This window comes from Bubalus bubalis, chromosome 14, assembly GCF_019923935.1.
Source record: "Bubalus bubalis isolate 160015118507 breed Murrah chromosome 14, NDDB_SH_1, whole genome shotgun sequence".
Lineage (NCBI taxonomy): Eukaryota > Metazoa > Chordata > Mammalia > Artiodactyla > Bovidae > Bubalus > Bubalus bubalis.
This window is the reverse complement of record NC_059170.1, coordinates 55,712,671-55,732,050: the sequence shown is the minus strand read 5'-3', so window position 1 is coordinate 55,732,050 and position 19,380 is coordinate 55,712,671. Positions and strand designations below refer to the sequence as shown.

Here is a 19,380-nt window from a genome sequence, read left to right as displayed (position 1 = left end):
ACCATCTGCAGTGATTTTGGAGCCCAGAAAAATAAAGTCTGACACTGTTTCCACTGTTTCCCCATCTATTTCCCATGAAGTGATGGGACCAGATGCCATGATCTTTGTTTTCTGAATGTTGAGCTTTAAGCCAACTTTTTCACTTTCCTCTTTCACTTTCATCAAGAGGCTCTTTAGTTCCTCTTCACTTTCTGCCATAAGGATGGTGTCGTCTGCATATCTGAGGTTATTGATATTTCTCCCGGCAATCTTGATTCCAGCTTGTGTTTCTTCCAGTTAATTCTTCTGCTGCTAAGTCACTTCAGTCATGTCCGACTCTGTGCAACCCCATAGACGGCAGCCCACCAGGCTCCCCCATCCCTGGGATTCTCCAGGCAAGAACACTGGAGTGGGTTGCCATTTCCTTCTCCAATGCGTGAAAGTGAAAAGTGAAAGTCAAGTCGCTCAGTCGTATCCGACTCTTAGTGACCCCATGGACTGCAGCCTACTAGGCTTCTCCATCCATAGGATTTTCCAGGCAAAAGTACTGGAGTGGGGTGCCATTGCCTTCTCCGAGTTAATTCTTCTAAGTCTTTGTTAATTGATTACTGCATTTTCTCCATTTTGTTTTCAAGGTTTTTGATCATCTTTACTATCATTATTCTGATTTCTTTTTCAAGTAATTTGCCTATTTCCTCTTCATTTATTTGGACTTCTGTGTTTCTAGTTTGTTCTTTCATTTGTGCAGTATTTCTCTGCCTTTTCATTATTATTTTAAGTTATTGTGTTTGAGGCCTCCTTTTTCCAGGCTTCATGGGAAGTTGAATTCTTTCCTTGAAGAAGGTTGAATTCTTTCTTTCTTTTGTTTTCTGCCCTCCTAAGATTGGTCCAGTGGTTTGTGAGCTTTGTATAGGGTGAGATATGTGCTGAGTTTTTGTTTGTTTATTTTTCCTCTGATGAGCAAGGCTGAGTGAGGTGGTAATCCTTTCTGCTGATGATTGGGCTTGTATTTTTGTTTTGTTTTTAGTTTGTTTGTTGTTTAGATGAGGTATCCTGCACAGGATGCTACTGGTGGTTAGGTGATGCTGGATCTTGTATTTAAGTGGTTTCCTTTGTGTGAGTTCTCACTATTTGATACTCCCTAGGGTTAGTTCTCTGGTAGTCTAGGGTCTTGGAGTCAGTGCTCCCACTCCAAAGGCTCAGGGCTTGATCTCTGGTCAGGAATGAAGATTCCATAAGTGGTTTGTTATGGCATTAAGTGAGATTAAAACAAATATCCAAAAACTAGAAACCAAAGATGAACCCCAGACAAATGGCAGTTACAAAATCAGACAAATAATAATTAAATTAGTGGAATATATACATATACATATATACCCATGAGCATCATGAAAACAGTCCAGCAAAAACAACATACAGTAGATTGACCCGGCAAACAGAGGAAATCAAAAATTGTATTTACCAGTTAAGAACAAAACTAACTTAAGCACAAACTGGAAAACAAAACTAAAGCAAGGTGCCGAGTGGGGAATAAAGCAATGAAAACAAAACTAACAAATATGTTGAGAGGAAAGGAAAGAAAGGAAGAATAGATATGCAAAGTTAAATAGAGGTAGATAAAGAAGATTTATATATGTTAAAGATTAACTGCAAGGGAAAAGAACAGTAGAAAAGGCAAATGAATAAATGTAGAAAAAATATCGTAGGTTTGAAAAATTAAAAATTAAAATTATAAAAAAGAGAAAAGAAAAAAGAAGAAGAAGAAGAAAGAATAAAGGGGGGAAAAAAGGAGAACTCCACAGAACTGCAAAAGCCCAATGTATAGGTAGAGGTTTATAACAACAATAGAAAGTGTGACTGAATGTGCACATATACCTATACACCCACAAGCAAGATCAGAACAGTCCAACAAAAATAAAGTACAATAGATTGACCTGGAAAACAAAGGAAACTAAAAATTATATCTACCAGAACAAAACTAATTAAAGCACAAATAGGAAAACAAAACTAAAGCAAGGTGCCAATTGGGGAATAAAGCAATGAAGATAAATATGTTGAGAGGAAGGGAGACAAAGAAAAGAAAGAATAGATATGCCAAGTTAAATAGAGGTAGATAAAGAAGATTTATATATGTTAAAAATTAACTGCAAGGGGAAAAGAACAGTAGGAAAAGCAAACAAAGGAATAAATGTAGAAAAAATAATAGTAGGTTTAAAAAATTAAAATTAAAAAAAAGAGAAAAGGAAAAAAAGAGGAAAACTCCACAGAATTGCAAAAGCCCAATGTAGAGGCAGAGGTTTATAACAACAATAAAAAATGTGAGTGAGAAAAAAATAAAAGCTCAAAAACTTAATTGGCTTTCTTAGTGCAATAAAATTGACAACTACAACACTGGGGGTGGGAACCAAAAGATTCTAAAGAACATGTCAAAAAATAAGAATAATAAATGTTTTTTTGAGTCTTTGCTATCAGAGTCCTTTACCTCGCTGGGAGTCACAGTCCACCTTACCTCTCTAAGATGCCCTCCAACACTCTGCTGATGTCTGGACCTGCTGTGGGGGCAGCTCAGATTCTAATCTGGTCCTACTCCTGTGTGTTCTTGCCTCCAACGTCCACAGCTATCAGAGCTAGTGTATTTTATTTTGTGGGAGCTCTCAATGGCCTTTTATGTATTCCATAGACACAGAGTCTGCTTAGTTGATCGTGTGGATTTAATCTGCAGCTTGTACAGCTGGTGGGAAAGTTTTGGGTCTTCTTCCTTAGCCGCACTGCCCCTGGGTTTCAATTGTGGTTTTATTTTCACCTCTACATGTGGGTCGTCCACTGGGGTTTACCTCCTGAGGCTGCCCTGGAAGGCTTGGGTTTGCCCCTGAGAGGGCCAGGTGTGGAGGTGGTGCAGGTGCTTGGGCCCCAGGGATTCTGGCAGCACCAGGTACTCAGGGGGGTTGGCAGCTAGGACAGCAGGAAATAGTGCTCTGGAAGGGTATGGCAACCAGTATTGGCCAATACGCTCCAGTATTCTTGCCTGGAGAACCCCCTCTCTGACAGAGAACCCTGGCAGGCCATGGTCTACAGGATCACAGAGTCTGACACAACCAAAGTGACCCTGCACATACAGACTCAAGACTTTTTTTGCCTGTGGCAGCTCTACCCAGTGAGAGTTGAGCATGAAGGTGGTGCAGCTGCTTGGCTTGTGGGGACCCTGGTGGCACCAAGTGTGCAGGGACACGGACTGCCTGCCCCACGGAGTTATGGCCCTATCAGAGTCTCTTCTTGAGCCTCTTGTAGCTGGCAATCAGAAGGTCTCTTTGGCCAGTCTTTCTCTCTAGCTCTGCCTATTCAGGCACTTAGAGGGCTCCCTTGCCTGGGGTCCTTCTCTGTTGTTCGGCACATCAGGCACATAGAGGGGCCCACCCGGCTGGGGTCCTACTCTGTAGATTGGTGCATCAGGCACTTAAAGGGGCACCCTGGGCGGGGTCCTACTCTGTAGTTTAGTGTATCAGGCGTTTGATGGGCCAACCTCTCTATTGTTCAGCTGCTGTTGCTGGCATGTGGGGAGAGAGAGGCTGTGGTGATGGCTCCAAGCCCTACGCGTGACTCAGCAGTATCTATCGCCTTGCTTCCATGGCTGTCTGGCTTTCCTTCACCAGCATTTCCCACCACGATCGCCTCCCTCTCATCCCCTCAATCCGTCTCTCCACAGTCAACAGCAGCCCTCGCCCTGGGATCCCTAAACTCCAGCTCCCAGCCGCTGCAGCTTCCAGGAGACCAGCGGTCCTGTCCGGGATATTATGCATGTGGCAAAGACTGTGATTCTCTTTCCATTTAGGCTGCCACAGATCAGCTGTTTCACACTCAGCCTTAAATGTTTCTCCTTTGACTCAGACAGTTGCCCCACTGTGGGGATCAGACCCCTGCTTCAGTTCCCCCACCCACTGAGGGCAGGTCCAGTCCGACTGACACTCCTGTTTTTCCCGCTAGTTTCTTCATCATACTGAGTTTTGCGTGGTACTATATATTCTTTTCCACTGGTCAGGTACTCCTGTCCGCTCTCAGCTGGTGTTCTGCGTGCACTTCTGTGTCTGAAGATTATTCCTGATGTATCTGTGGAAAGAGATGTACTCCATGTCCACCTACTCCTCTGCCATCTTGTTCTCCATATTCTTTTTCATATTCTTTTCCATCGTGTTTTATCACAGAATATTGAGTATTGTTCCCTGTGCTATACAGTAAGACCTTGTTGCTCTTCCATTCTATATGCAATAGTTTGTATCTGCTAATCCCAAACTCCCAGTCCATCCTTTCCCCTCTCTCCTTCCCCCGTGGCAACCTCTCTATGTCTGTGAGTCTGCTTCTGTTTTGTAGATAAGTTCATTTATCTCATATTTTAAGATTCCATATATAAATGATATCATATGATGTTTGTCTTTCTCTTTCTGACTTAGCTTACCTAGTTTGATAATCTCTAGTTGCATCCACATTCCTACAAATGGCTGAGTAGTATTCCATTGTATTATGTACCACATCTTCTTTATTCATTCATTTGCTGATGGACATTTACAATGTTTTGATGTCTTGGCTGTTGTGAATTGTGTTGTATGAACATTGGGGTGCATGTATCTTTTCAAATTTAAGTTTTCTCTGAGTATATGCCCAGGAGTGTGATTGGATCATATGGCAACTCTATTTTTAGTTTTTTGAGGAACCTCCATTCTGTTTTCCATAGTGGCTACATCAATTTATATTCCCACCAACAGTTTAAGAGGGTTCCCTTTCCTCCACACCCTCTCCAGCGTTTGTTATTTGTAGATATTTTTCATGATGGCCCTTCTGACTATTGTGAGGTGGTACCTCATTATAGTTTTGATTTGCATGTCTTTAAAAATTAGAAATGTTGAGCATCTTTTCATGTGCCAGTTGGCCATCTGTATGTGTTCTTTGGAGAAATGTCTATTTAGGTCTTCTGCCCATTTTTTAATTGGGTTGTTTGTTGTTTTGTTGTTGAGTTGTACGAACTGTTTATATCTTTTGGAAATTAAGCCCCTGCTGGTTGCATCATTTGCAAATATTTTCTCCCATTCTGTATCTTGTCTTTTTGTTTTGCTTATGGTTTCCTTTGCTGTACAAAAGCTTGTAATTTTGATTAGGTCCCATTTATTTTATTTTATTTTTTTTTATTTCTATGACTTTGGGAGACTGACCTAAGAAAACATTGGTAGGATTTCTGTGAGCTGTTTTGCCTATGTTCTCTTCTAAGAGTTTTATGGTGTCTTGTCTTATATTTAAATCTTTAAGCCATTTTGAGTTTTTCTTTGTGTATGGTGTGAGGGAGTGTTCCCACTTCATTGATTTACATGCAGCTGTCCAGCTTTCCCAACACCACTTGCTGAAGTGACTTTTTTTCCACTGTATAGTCTTGCTGAAGGGCAAGCTTTAGCACAGCAGGGCCATGCATCATTCTCCTCAACATTGGGAGTGCTCAGAAACCTACACATTGGTCCAGTGTGGGGAGGATGGAATGTGTGATTCAGGCTTCTCTCTTCTTTAGGGAGAGCAGGCATCAGCAGTGGGGGGCTGTATTGATGTCCAGGGCTTTGAGGAGAAGCCTCTGCCTGACCACAGACCCCTGGGCAGCAGGAGACAGGACTGGAGGGAGACACCTTCCTGAAACCTTCAGACCTGTAGCAGTTGGGGCAGCACATAACCTAGTAGGGAACCATAGTTAGACTTGGAGAAAGCATGCATGCCATGTGGTCGTGAAAGGACACACATACCCATGACATGTCCTAGAAATGATGACAGAGGCTTTGGGGTGGCTGGGGAATCCTTCAATGGTAAGCAGGTTCAGAGCCAGAGGACTACTTCATATCATTTTATTTTGCAGTGTCTTGTTTGGGGTCTGCACTCAGCCAGTAGGCAGAGCCCCCACCCTCCTACTGAGTGGCCACCCAGAGCTGGAACAGCTTGGAGGCCACCAATGAGGAGGAATAGCCAGAGGTGGCCTCAGGGCTTAGGAAGCTCATGGTCTGGGCCCCCATGTTTGGTTTGGCTCATGAAAAGGGCATCTTTTCTGCTTAGTAAACCCCAGATCAAGGGCTGATCATCTAAGGCATGTATGCAAGGTAGCAAGCTATCTTTCATAAGGTTTCCTGGGGCAGGGTCATGCCCTCCCATCTCTCATTGGTACTTAATACAAGTTATCTGTAGACTCTGATTGAATTGGATGACAAGGCCAGGACTCCTTCTTCCAGGCTAGTCTCTGCCATCCTTTAATCCCTCATCTTTATCCCTCTATACCCCCTCTCTACACCCCCTAGTAGGTCCCATCTAATGGATCCGGAGTGAGAGGAAGCCCAGAGAAGTGAGAGTTTGCATGGAGGAAAAAACAGAAGGAATGGAGAGTGTGCTCATGAATGTCAGGTGATGGCAGAGACTAAACCTGGAAGAAGGAGTCCTGGCCTTGTCATCCAATTCAGTCAGAGTCTACAGATAACATGGGGGTGGTAACTGTTCACCTAATTACCCGTCATGTGACCCAGCTAGATTACTGTCCCCTCTGTACCCCTGGCTACACACGTCTGCCCTGTGAATGGTACTACAGGATTAAAGTACCAGAACTGATGTCAGAAGGAGGAGGAAAAACATCCCATAAACATTGTCACCTCCAAGGTTGATGTAGGGAAGTCTCCAGAGCTCTGGGTCTGGCTGTGATGTTGAGGAGGCCAGGGAGGTGGGGTGATAGTGGGCTTGCGATTTTCACCATCCTTTTTTGAAACATATTTTATTTATTTTTATTTATTTGGCTGCGCCATGTCTTAGTTGCAGCATGGGGGATCTTTAGTTGCTGCTTCTTAGTTCATCCATATTGTGGCGTATATCAGAACTTCATTTTCTTTTATGGATGAATAATAGTCCATTATCTGTGTGTACCACATTTTGTTTATCCATTCATATGTTGATTGACATTTGGGTGGTTTACCCCTTTTGGCAATTGTGAGTAAGGCTGTGATGAACACTGGTGTACCGTTGTATGTTTGAGTCCCTGTTTTCAGGTTTTCTTTGGTACACACCCAGGAGTGGAATTGCTGGGTCATATGGTAATTATACGTTATCTTTTTGAAGAACTGCCAAACTAGTTGATATTCTTAGTTTTTAAACAGGGGGCTCTGCATTTTCATTTTGCACTGGGCTCTGCAAGTTGTTTCCATGGTCTGGCCTGCCAGGGCTACTGTCAGATGTCAAAGAAAGTGAAAATGAAGTCATTCAGTTGTGTCCGACTCTTTGCAACCTTGTGGACTATAGCCCACCAGGCTCCTCTGTTCATGGGATTTTCCAGGCCAGAATACTGGAGTGGGTAGCCATTTCCTTCTCCAGGGGATCTTCCCCACCCAGGGATCGAACTCGGGTCTCCCACATTGCAGGCGGACTCCTTACCGTCTAAGCCAGCAAGGATCCCATTCAGATGTCAAAGTCTAAGGCATATTTGAATCACCTCTCCCGTGGGTGGTTTAGCATGTGTCACTTCTGTTTAACCAGAAACTAGCCACCACACCTACCCTGTGCTCCTGTGGACAAACATTTTTTTTTTTTACTGCTATCACTGTTATATTTTTATTATAATAAGTATTATTATAGCTACAAAACTCTATGTGATATACATGTTAAGCTTTTTGTTTTTTTCTATTCTTTTGCAAATTCTTTTCCCATTGAGGCTATTACAGAATATCGAGCAGAGTTCCCTGTGCTATACAGTGGTCCATGTTGATATACCTTTTTTAGGAATGCTTTTGTTCAGTCGCTAAGTTGTGTCCGATTCTTTGCGACCCCATGAACTGTAGCATGCCAGGCTTCCCTGTCCTTCACTATCTCCCGGAGTTAGTAGCAGTGTATATATGTCAGTCCCAAACTCCCAGTTCATTCCTCCCTCCAGTCTTTCCCTCTGGTAACTGTAAATTCATTCTCTAAGTCTGTGTTTCTGTTTCTGCCTTGTAGATAAGTTCTTTGTATCATTTTTTTTTTCAGATTCTGCGTATAAGTGGTATCATACGAAATTAGCAGCCACATGTAGCCTAGAGCCCACTTAAGTTTGCTGTACTCCTGTGGACAGACATGGTTTTTACTTCTTGTCACAGGGTGACAAGGTCATTGACTTGAGGCCTGAACACATCCATGTCCACCAAGCTTACTTACGTCTGTATTAATGTGCTGCTGCTGCTGCTAAGTCGCATCAGTCGTGTCCGACTCTGTGCGACCCCATAGATGGCAGCCCACCAGGCTCCGCCATCCCTGGGATTCTCCAAGCAAGAATACTGGAGTGGGTTGCCATTTCCTTCTCCAATTAATGTGACTAGTACCATGCAGTCCTCACTGATGACTTGATTCCCCTGTCTTTACCAACATCATTTAATGATTGTAGAAACACTTGCCCAAGAAGATAAAAGCTGTAAATAACTTTATGGTTTTAGGAACTTCTCTTAAACCCACTTAAAACTGCTTAGCTTTTCAGCAGATAACATCAAATGACTGTTAACACACCTTGCTGTGCCCACAATCCTGAACTATTACATCAAGAACCTACACAATCCTAATGAAGCCCCACCTTCAACCTGATAAATAACCTGCCTGACTCAGAGACACTGTCGAGACTGCTGAGTAGTGACCTCTGTTACTGCTGGGAGCTTTGCTTTATCAACAGGTTGTCTTGGTGATCTATTATGGGAGCCTGTATTTAATCAGCAACAATTTTATTTAAAAAAAAATTAAACACTTAAATTTATGTATTTATTTTTGGCTGCACTGTGTCTTTGTTGCTGCATGTGGGCTTTCTCTGGTTGTGTCGAGCTGGGACTGCCCTCTATTTGCGGTGCACAGGCTTCCCACTGCAGAGGCTTCTCTTGCTGCAGAACATGGGCTCTAGGGCTTCAGTGGTTATGGTGCGTGGGCTCAGTAGTCGCAGCTCGAGGGCTTAGTGGGATTGAAGGCATGTGGAATCTTCCCTGACCAGAGATCAAACCCGTGTCCCCTGCACTGGCAAGTGGATTCTTAACCACTGGACCGCCAGGGAAGTCCACAGTTTTACTTTCTGCATGATGCAGTTGCTCCAATCTTATTTGACCCAACATCCATCCATCTGATCATCCATTCATCCATTGATTTATTCACTTAACTGTTTATTGAGTGCCTACTATGCATTAGGCATCCTTAGACACTACCTCCATGATACAGCTCTTGTTTCTAGAAAGTTCACTCTGGCTTAATGCTTCTATTGGAGAAAGTGGGGATTAAGAGCCACTTTCAACTTGAATCTATTTGAAAACAGAACTTTCTGCAGCAAACAGGCTGGATCCCTTTTAAAATCTGGATTTCTGGACTTTCTAGGGGGGAGGAAAAACTTTTCCACTACCCTCTTATGTTCAATACTCAAGGGCCTATGAATTTAAACAGCAAAAGACAGATTATAAGGAGAAAAGGAAGACAAATTTTATTAATATTTTACATGGATTTCACAGAAAAGAAGTGAAACTCAAGGTAGACTTGATTCGGGGATTTATACATCATTTTCAACAAAGGAAAGGAGGTTTGGGCTTCTAGGGATGATACTTTGTGGAGAAGTGACGAAGAAATATAAGGGGGAAACTAATGGAAGATAAGGGTTCTTTTTTTTTAAGATTATAGATTTATTTCTTTATTTTATTTTTGGCTGTACCGGGTCTTCATTGCTGTGCAAGCTTTTCTCTAGTTGCAGTGAGAAGGGAGCTACTCTCCAGTTATGGTTACTTGGGCTCCTCATTGCGGTGGCTTCTCTTGTTGCAGAGCACGGGTTCTAGGTCAAGGGCTTCGGTAGTTGTGGCACATGGGCTTAGTTGTTCCATGGCATATGGGATCTTCCCAGACCAGGGATTGAACCCATGTTCCCCGAATTGGCAGGAGAATTCTTTACCACTGGACCACCAGAGAAGTCCAAGGGTTATTTTAACCAGGTCTGTTTATGCAGATTCGTCTTGGTGATGACTCTGTCTTGGTAATAAGAATCTCTTTCTAGTACAGGAGGAGGGAAACCTTCCCCAGGGGAATTTTATGCCCTGCTTTTAGGCAGAAAAGGGGAGGGAAGAGAACTCATTTAGCACTGTGTTGATTCTCACTTGCCTTCAGTTTATAATCAGTAATAATCCTGATGCCAAAGTGGTGTATTTGGGAATGGCATATCGCGGTCCTTTTGACGTGATCTTTAGAAGGCAGGGCTGCTAGATGGTCTTAGGGTGAGTTTGTCTCTCCTAATGATTGCCTGACTTGTCAGCGCTGTGTCTTGTTACCTCTAAGGTGCGTCTTGTTTCCAGGTACCACCTGTGAAGCCAGTGTGGCGACAGAGCCTAGGGGCTAGAAGCAAGAAGGTGGCCCAATCCCCTGGCATGGCCCTTTCAAGCCAGGAGCCCAAATGACCCACCGGCCCTTCCCGGGAGATCTCCCAGAGGGCTATTTGCCAGGATATATAATCAGCCTGGTGAGAAAGGGGCCCTATCAGAAGCTTTGCCAAGAGCTATGACCTGCCAAACCGGTTTGTGAAGCAGCTCCAGCCACTTCGGGGAGAACTGTTATATGTCTCAGTTCAGTTCAGTCTCTCAGTCGTGTCCGACTCTTTGCGACCCCATGAATCGCAGCACGCCAAGCCTGCTATGTGTCTGGATGAACACAAATCTGGACTCTCAAACTGTTCTCTGCGTGTTCAGTTTTCTTTTCACTGAAGATGCACTTTCACTTTTCTTCCTTTTTTATCTTTTCTGCAGCCACTCGAGACGCTGCAGCCCAGCTTGTTTATCTTGTGAGCTGCAGAGGCACTCACTCACAGCCCTCGCTGCGGCTCCGTCCCCGGGTGATTGCATCTCTCCTAGGTAATGGGGTTTTTGACCAGCCTTTTGTGTCATGCCAAGCCACAATGGGACAGGAATGTTCTCCCCTTATTTTTATCAGATGCTTTTATTTCCTGAGCTGTTTTATCAAGTGGGCCTGTTTCTGATTTTGCTCCTGGTTAGGAAAGGGGCCCGGGATTCAAGGAGATCAGATGCCCTGTAGTGTTGATGGGGCTTTAAAAGAACAAAACCAGAGTCCATCACGTGCTGAAGCCCAGGGCCAATGCAGTGCTGCCTCCCAAGAGGCCAATCAATTTCAATTAAGGAGATTAAAAGCCCTGAGCAGAGGGAGGGGTGGTCACGGGTTTCTGAATGCCTTGCTGCTCCAGCAGCCTGAAAGCAGGCCACGGGCCCCAGAAGTGCTGGACAGTGTCCTCTGGGTCAATGGCAAGACAGCAGTGAGGGGTCAAATGCCAAAAGAGAGCTGGCTTTAGGGATTCAGTGATTCTTCAGGGGGCCCTACTGGCATATGGGGCAGGACTGACCTGTTAGTGTCCTCAAGCCCATTAAGTATCCAGTCCCAAGTCACTGGGCTGTCACAACACCGCACCACCCCTACTTCCAGATGGAACCACCCCAGGATCCCTGCAGCTGCCTCTGACCTGCTGTCCAGGTTGGGGGGCAAGCCTTCTGCGGATTTTGGGTGGAGACCTGGTTCTTCTGGTCTGGACCCTCCTTCTCCGTTGGGCATCCCAGAGGCTCTGGGTCTGCCTCTCTCACTAGCTGCTCAGGCATCCTAAAGGCCACACCCCAAAGGGTAAGCACAGAGGCCAGGGCAGGATGTCTGGTGAAGGAGAAGGGCCTTTGGTATCACACAGATCCATGGCTGAGCCGCCTCTGCCTCTTGCACTACATTGACCATGAGTCAGCACTTGACCACCCTGTGCTTGTTTTTTTGTTTTTTTTTTTTTTAAGCCCAGTGGACACCCCAAGTCATCCCGCTGTACCCAGGCACCCAAGTGAGCCTCCTTCCATGTTTATAAAGAGGAGCTTATTCCCCACCCCTGGCCTCATGAGGTTTGCCAGACCCACAGGAAGTACTTTATGTACATAAACCATCCCTGATTGCATGACCCAATGTTTGCAAGATAAAAATTACACTCAGCTCTCAGATCTGGTGATTTTTGTTCAGAAGCCAATACATCAACAACATCACGAGAATTTGATGAATGTGCTTTGTCCATTGTAAATGCTAGGTGGGTGTTAAAGGACGGGACCGGACGACTGGAACCATGGGAGGAAGAGCAGGCAGGCTGCAGGAGAGGAAGGAGGAAGGAACCACAGGAGAGGGTGTGGCCTGAGGCCGATGGAAACCACAGCTATCTGTTGGGCAGGAAAGAGAAACCAGATACAGCTTCCTGGGCAATGGAACTTCAGAGACAAGCACAGAGTTTGCTGGCAACCCCAGGAGGCTGAAGCCACCATTCCCGCAGCCTTTGGGGGTGAGTTTATCTCAGAGGACTGGCTGTTTGTCAGGGCTCGAGTCTCTTCCTTCTCTTGGCTGTTTACCTTCTTGCTACTTTCCTATTAACAGCACAGCCTGGAGAATGAAGGGAGCAGGAAGGGAGGCTCATTTCAGTCCATTTGGCTTCTTGTTTGGTTATCTAAAGGACCGGATGGCTGCTGCAGAAAGTGAGTTCATTGAGGATGGGGTCACAGGGCTCCAAGCCCTCATGGGGAGCCAGGCGCAGGGCGGATCATGGGCTTACGCCACCCCTGTCGGTGATGGCAGGGCCAGTCTCCTGCTGTCCTGCTACAGCCCCCAGCTTCCCAGCCTGCTTCCATTCCTGACCTACTGTTCCCAGGATAATTGAGAAATGAGTGATGGGAGCTGCAGGCTTCCGCTGGTTGTCGAGAGCTGGGATAGCTGCTCATAAACTTCTACAGCGTCTGCACTTTCCTCTAAAACAACAGCACGGTCAGCCTTGTGCATGTTGTGTTGTATAAAAATGACCTCACTCCTTTTTTTTTGGCCATACTGCATGGCTTGTGGGATCTTAGTTCCCTGACCTGGGATTGAACCCAGGCCCTCAGCAGTGAAAGCATGGAGTTCTATCCACTGCACCACCAGAAATGTCCCAAAGACCAGTTTTCTTATTTGTGATGAGATTTGATTGCAAATAAGATAAAAAGCAGGATGCTTTTATAACATACAAGCCCGTTTCTTTTTTATGATAGGGCTCCATGGACCTAGCACTGCTGTTGAATTGGTGTGGATGCCGCTAAGTGCTGCGCTCATTCTTGCGATCTGTCTCTATCCCATTCTAGACCAGTGACCAAGCCCTCAGGGGCCTCCTGCTGCAGACCACCCTTTCAGTGAGGCTGTTTAGAGCCCCACAGAAACCGTGCCACCAGCCATGGAGCAGTGGTGCCTGAAGCAGAGAGCAGAGAGCCTGAGTCAGAGAGCAGAAGGCAAAGTTGCCCGGCTTCCCAAATTGTGAGCTGTGTGAATTTGGGTCGAGCACTTAACCAGTCTGTGCCTCAGTTCCTGCATCTAGCAAATGCAGGCGATGGTAGCTGCCCCTCCTCAGGGAGACTGTGAAGACTAAGTGAGATGGTGCCTGGCAAGCACTTCACATGCTGCCTTGTTAGTCTGTCCTCTTCCTTCTTTAGAAAAAGGGCCCCAGTGGAGAGGCAGGACCCTGCCCCATGAAAGAGGGATGCATGCCTAAAAAGAGCAAAGGGGCCTCTTTCACAAAATCATAGGATGTCTGAACAGAAGGTCTGGGGGGATGCAACTTCTGGGAACCCAGACAGGAGTGAAGTCTTCCCTGGAGAAAATTTTCCCAGCAAGAAGCCCTGGAGAAGGAAAGCTAGGATGACCAGACTAGTTGACCAAATGGCTCAAATTTCAAATCCTGTGTTCAGACTTGCCAAGGGATGACATCCTGACCAAAGAGAAGACTGATCTCCGTGGAATCTAAGACAAAAATCTAAGATAAAACATGACACACGTGAGCACCGAACAGTTGGTTTGTCTGTGGTTTCTGGGTTTCGCTCAGTAAGCCTCAAAGGCACCATCTTCAGGCATTGAGATGAATGTCAGGAGACCAGGGGCCTCTGACATTGGGCCATCAGCACCAAAGTGGTAGCAGAGGCACCTGTGTCCATTTGCTCAGACTGCTATAATAAAGTCCCATGGACCGGGATGCTTAAACAACAGAAATTTCTTGTCTCATGTTCTGGTGGCTAGAAATGTGAAATTGAGGTGTGGACAGGGTTTGTTACTTCTAAGGGAGATAAGGGAATGGTCTGTTCCAGGTCTCTCTCTTTGTCTTGTAGGTGGCCATCTTCCCCCGTGTTTTTTTTTTTTTTTTTTAATTTTTCATTTATTTTTGACTGCTCTGGGTCTTTGTTATTGCCCACAGGCTTTCTCTTGTGGTGTGTGGGCTTCTCACTGCAGTGACTTTCTTATTGTGGCTCACCAGCTCTAGAGCTCGGGCTCAATAGTTGTGGCCCACGGGCTTTAGTTGCTCAGTGGTATGTGGGATCTTCCTGGACCAGGGATTGAACCCGTGTCGCCTGCATAGCAGTTAACCACTGGACCACCAGGGACGTCTCCCAACCCCTCCCCATGTATTCATCGTCTTCCTTTTGTGCATGTCTGTGTCCAGATTTCCCCTTCTTACAAGGACACCAGTCATATTGAATTAGGGCCCACCCTAATCATGTCACTTTAAATTAATTACCTCTTTAATGGCCCTATCTCCAAATACAGCCACATTCTGAGGTACTTGGGATGTAGGGATCCAGCATATGAATTCTGGGGCCAGTTCAACCCATTGCAGTCTTTTACCAACTGGTCTGAACTTCATCAGCAGAGAAATAATGGGTGAGCCTGTGGTTTCCCAGATTTCTCCCACTTTTAAGCAGATTAAGGTTCAGCCTAGAATCGTGCATTGACCTGCCAAATGCAACTGAATGTGTAACTTAGACCGTGTCATCTTTCCAGGTTAACATTTATTTATAAACCGCAGGTAATAAAAATAACATCTATTTGTCTCCCTCAGAACACTTAAGGTGTTCTGAGCCTTAAATTATGGATGCAGCAATTATGCTTTTCAGAACCAAGCAAATCAGTCCTTAGGACAGACGACCCAGGCAAACCAGCCAGCAGCGCGACCAGCAGCACAAAACAAGCTTTCAGACCCACACGCGAAGACAAGATTGTAATGCCTCCGTGACAGCATTGCTTTATTGATGCAAGGCAAGGAAAACTACATTAGATTCTATTGATTCTCTTGGAGATCTAATAATATGCTTTATTCAGATCTTATTCACATCCCTTTTCCTCCACAGGGCTGTCTCAGGAGCTGAAATGGGCCAGTTACACACAGAATTGGTTCTGCCGTCATAGAAAACCACAGAAGCATATGTGTTTTCAGACACAAAAGCTACCGTGCTTTCTTTGGAAAACAAGGCACAGGTGAAAAAAAAAAATCTCACTTCTAAACAGAATGGAAAGCATGGCTAACTTGAGATTTATTTGATTACAGTGTCTTTCTCCGGGCTAATCAGTTTTAAAACCCATTCCTATTGGTGCCGGTGAGCCAATAAAAGATCCAGAAGAAAAGAAGTATTATATCAACTCAGAGAAACAAGGTTGTTTATTTTTTTTTAAAGCATTGAATTAATGTTTACACCACTGAGTCAGATTATTTACACATAGGCTATAGGTTTTGCATCTCCAGAATTTGTTGGCACTTAGAGTATGATAAATTGTACCTGACTGATTTGTGAAAAATCATCTCGAGAAAGATTTTTCCCCCTAGGAAAATATGGAAATGACACATGATGTGTACAGCCAGAAACAGTGAAAGGAAAGGAGGGTTTTGAGCTGTCACAGTGGATGGTTAAGAATTTCAGCTTTGGGGCAGAAGTTTTGCTCAAGTCACATTACCTCAAAACCTCATTGTCTTCATCTCTAGATTAGGTTCCAAGTTCAGGTATTTCTGTATATATTCAATGGGATAGGGACTTTCCTGGTGGTCCAGTCATTAAGAATCCACCTGCCAATGCAGGGGCATGGGTTCGATTCCCAGTCAGGGAACTAAATCCCACATGCCACAGGGCAGCATGCCACAACTAAAGAAGCCTGAACATTGGATAGAAGACCCAGCACAGCCAAAAAAATTCAGTGGGGTAATGCATGCACAAAGGTCAACATAAACCTCCCAGAGGCCAAATAAGAATCCAGTAAATGCCAATGTCTCTATCATTATTAAAGGGAATCTTTGCATGCTTTATCTCTCATCTGGAAAAAATTCACAAAAAAGGATTAAATTTGTTGGGGGAAAAAAAGTGAATCTTGGGTCCCCCTTAGCACATGTGCACTCCATCCTTTCTAAAAAGTGAAGTTTGTAAGTTTACAGGTTTTAGGGAGAAAGGGAAGCAACCAGAATGCTCCTACATTACTGGTGGGGATGTCAAAGGTCACAGACCTTTTGGAAACTCTTTTGTGGCTCCTCAACAGTTAAACATAGATACAGCCCAGAAATCTCACTCCTAGGTGTATACTCAGAAGTCAAAACATGCGTTCATACAAAAACTTGTTCATTGATGTTCATTTCAGGATTGCCGAAGTGAAATGTTAGTTGCTCAGTCACGTCTGACTCTTTGCGACCCCATGGACTGTGGCCCACCAGGCTCCTCTATCCATGGGATTCTCAGGCAAGAATACTGGAATGGGTAGCCATGCCCTTCTCCAGGGGTTTCTCCCAATCCAGGGATCGAACCCGGGTCTCCTGCATTGCAGGTGAATTCTTTATCACTGAGCCACCTGGGAGGCCCTAGCCAAAAGATGGAAAGACACAGCTCAATTGTCTATCGACATGATAGACAGATAAAATAGATTTTTAAAAAATGTTGAACAGCCATACCATGGAATTTTATTTGGCAACAATAAGGTGTGGACACAAGCTACAAGTGGATCAACCTTGAAAACATGATTCTAGTTGTGAAGAAACCAGTCACAAAAGGCTACTAACTGCATGAAGGCTACTTTCATTCATATGAAACATCCAGAATAAACAACTCTATAGAGACAGAAAGTGATTAATGATTATCTGGGGCTGGGAGGGAGGGCAGGTATGGGGAGTGATTGCTAATGGATATAAGCTATTTTTGTTTGGTTTCGTTTATCTTAATATTTACTAATATTTGCTTGGCTGTGCCAGGTCTTAGTTGTGGCATTCCGGAACTTCAGTCTTCATCTGTGGCATGTGGGATCTAGTTCCCTGGTTCTCCAGGGATCAAACCCAGGTCCCTTGCATTGGGAGCACAGTCTCAGCCACTGGACCACCAGGAAAGTCCCCAGGGTTCCTTTTTGCAATGATGAAAATTTTCTGGAATTAGATAGTGATGATGGTTGTACAGCTTTGTGAATAATCTCTAAAACACTGAACTGTACCTTCTAAAATGGTGAATTTTGTGGTTTACCAATTGCATCTGGAAAAAAAATCAGTGAATGGTTAATGTGGAAAAAAAGAAAATAGAGAAGCCAATATTGTCATTGTCGCATCCAGAGATAATCACTGCAAATGCTTTGATGTAGATCCTTCCAGACTGATGCAAATATATATATATATATATCAAAAAAAAAATAAAATGGTGTCATACTGTACATACTGTTGAATGAAAGTTTTGCTTTTTTTGTATTACTGTCACTTTTCAATATTAAGAAATTGCCTCTCTAAACATAGGTGGCATCCCACTCTGAATCTTCTCAGATGTCTTGCCTTTCCACTTCCCTCTGCCAAACTGTGTTTCTTCTCTTTCCAGAGTTTTCTTAGGACTTTGCAAACAAATCTGTTCACCTTGGCTCACCAAAATGTGTTCAGTGCTTGCTGTCACAGCTTGACCTATGTTACAAGCTCTGTCATTCACATCCATGATTTCAGTGGAATTGATCCCTAAATCCATATTTTGACCTTGGCCTCTACCCGGTATACTAGACCTTTATCTCCAAATGGCTACTAGAAATTCCCACTTGGACATTCATCACTGACACTGTCATAAGACTAAAATCGAACTCATTATACTTTTTAGTCCTCCGGCTGGGCACAGAGGAAGATGTGAATTATGAATTTTGAATGGAGGTTCATGCCCACACTTAACCTTTCTCATTCAAGCCAAGCTTCTTACAAGCCATGGAAGCCTACCCTAGCTAACTTAAAAAAGGTTGGTTTGGAGGGAGACAGGGTGGCTCACACCATGGTCAGGAAGAGAAGGCCAGGGAACCAGATTTGGGAAAAGGGCAGGTAAATGGCCTGCCAGGGCCTGCGCGGCAGTGACAACAGTGACGTTGGGCCCTGAGCACCATCTGGGCTGATGTCTGCTGGCTGGGATGCTCATGTTCCTCATTCACCTCAAGTAATTCCTCAGAGTGCAGAGAGGAGTCGGATATGGGACAATGCAAAGAAAAACAAACTCCTGTCCACACAGTCTGGGATTCCTTAAACAAGGAAAACAGAAGTAATTTTCCTCCCCACCTCATGGGATTGTAAGAAAGAGCTGGTGTGTTGGAAGATAGTTTGTGAACCCCGGGTCCCTCCACAAAGTGTTCCTTACTTTGTGTACCTCTGTTCCCCCTCGGGGCTTCCATATTCCCTCAGTGCCCCCAGACCCCCTCTCACAGCCCCCACGTCCCCTCACTGATCCCCATCCCACTCATGGCCCCCATATCTAAGCCATAAAGTCTTGCCTATAATTCCTTCTTCACCCCAGCTGTCCTTTATAATCTTCATTGGCCCTTAGAATTCAGCTGCAACAGTGAAAATCAGTCGCTCCCAAGCTTGATGATACATTCGACTCACCTGGGGCAGTAACTGCTTCAGAGGAGCCGTGAGGAGACCTCCGGAGCTGTATTTTCAAAAAACTGCTGAGGAAATCACAGCAGGAACAGACCCACTGACCCACCGACTGAAATCTACAAATTGAGCTTGTGACACGGCGCACTAGCCCTCAGTGAAAGGGTTCTGTATTGAAATGTTTGTAAAATGTAGCCTGCGACGTACCCCTCCAGAGATTCACAATTGAAGAGGTCCTGCAGGTAAGATACCTGTGAAACCATCCAATCCAGGACGCGTAAGACCTATGAGACTGCAAGACTCTTTGGGATATTGTGATTTATAGTAAGAAATAGGCCATGGTTTTCATCCTGTTTCTGGCAGAGAGCTTCCTGAACTCTAGGGATTTTCTAAGTGGTGATGCCTCAAAGGTGTCTCTTGTTAACACTTGTGAGGTGACTTTTGGAGGCACATAAGGGTGGGGGCTGGTTGCCATGGAGTCTACCCTGTGATTGGAGGGTTGGAACTTTTAATCCCACCCCCCTGGCCCAGCAGAGAGGGGCCAGTGGCCAATGATGTAATCAATCATGCCTACGTAAGGCTGTCAAGCCATTAAAAATCAAAAGGAGCGGGTTAGAGAGCGTCTGGGTTGGTGAACACATGGAGGTGCTGGGACGGTGGTACCTGGAGAGAACACGGACTCTCCA

The 19,380-nt window shown here is 44.8% G+C and overlaps 1 long non-coding RNA gene across 1 annotated transcript in view; it reads left to right on the top strand.

Annotated features, from left to right (window-relative positions):
- LOC102396509 overlaps nucleotides 1-15,093 on the top strand; it is a 31,428-nt gene extending 16,335 nt beyond the window's left edge. The window contains exons 2-4 of the long non-coding RNA XR_006544627.2: nucleotides 10,764-10,868; nucleotides 12,083-12,328; nucleotides 14,952-15,093. This is a non-coding gene — a long non-coding RNA (uncharacterized LOC102396509). The remainder of the gene's footprint in view (nucleotides 1-10,763; nucleotides 10,869-12,082; nucleotides 12,329-14,951) is intronic.
- Nucleotides 15,094-19,380: the final 4,287 nt, after the last annotated feature.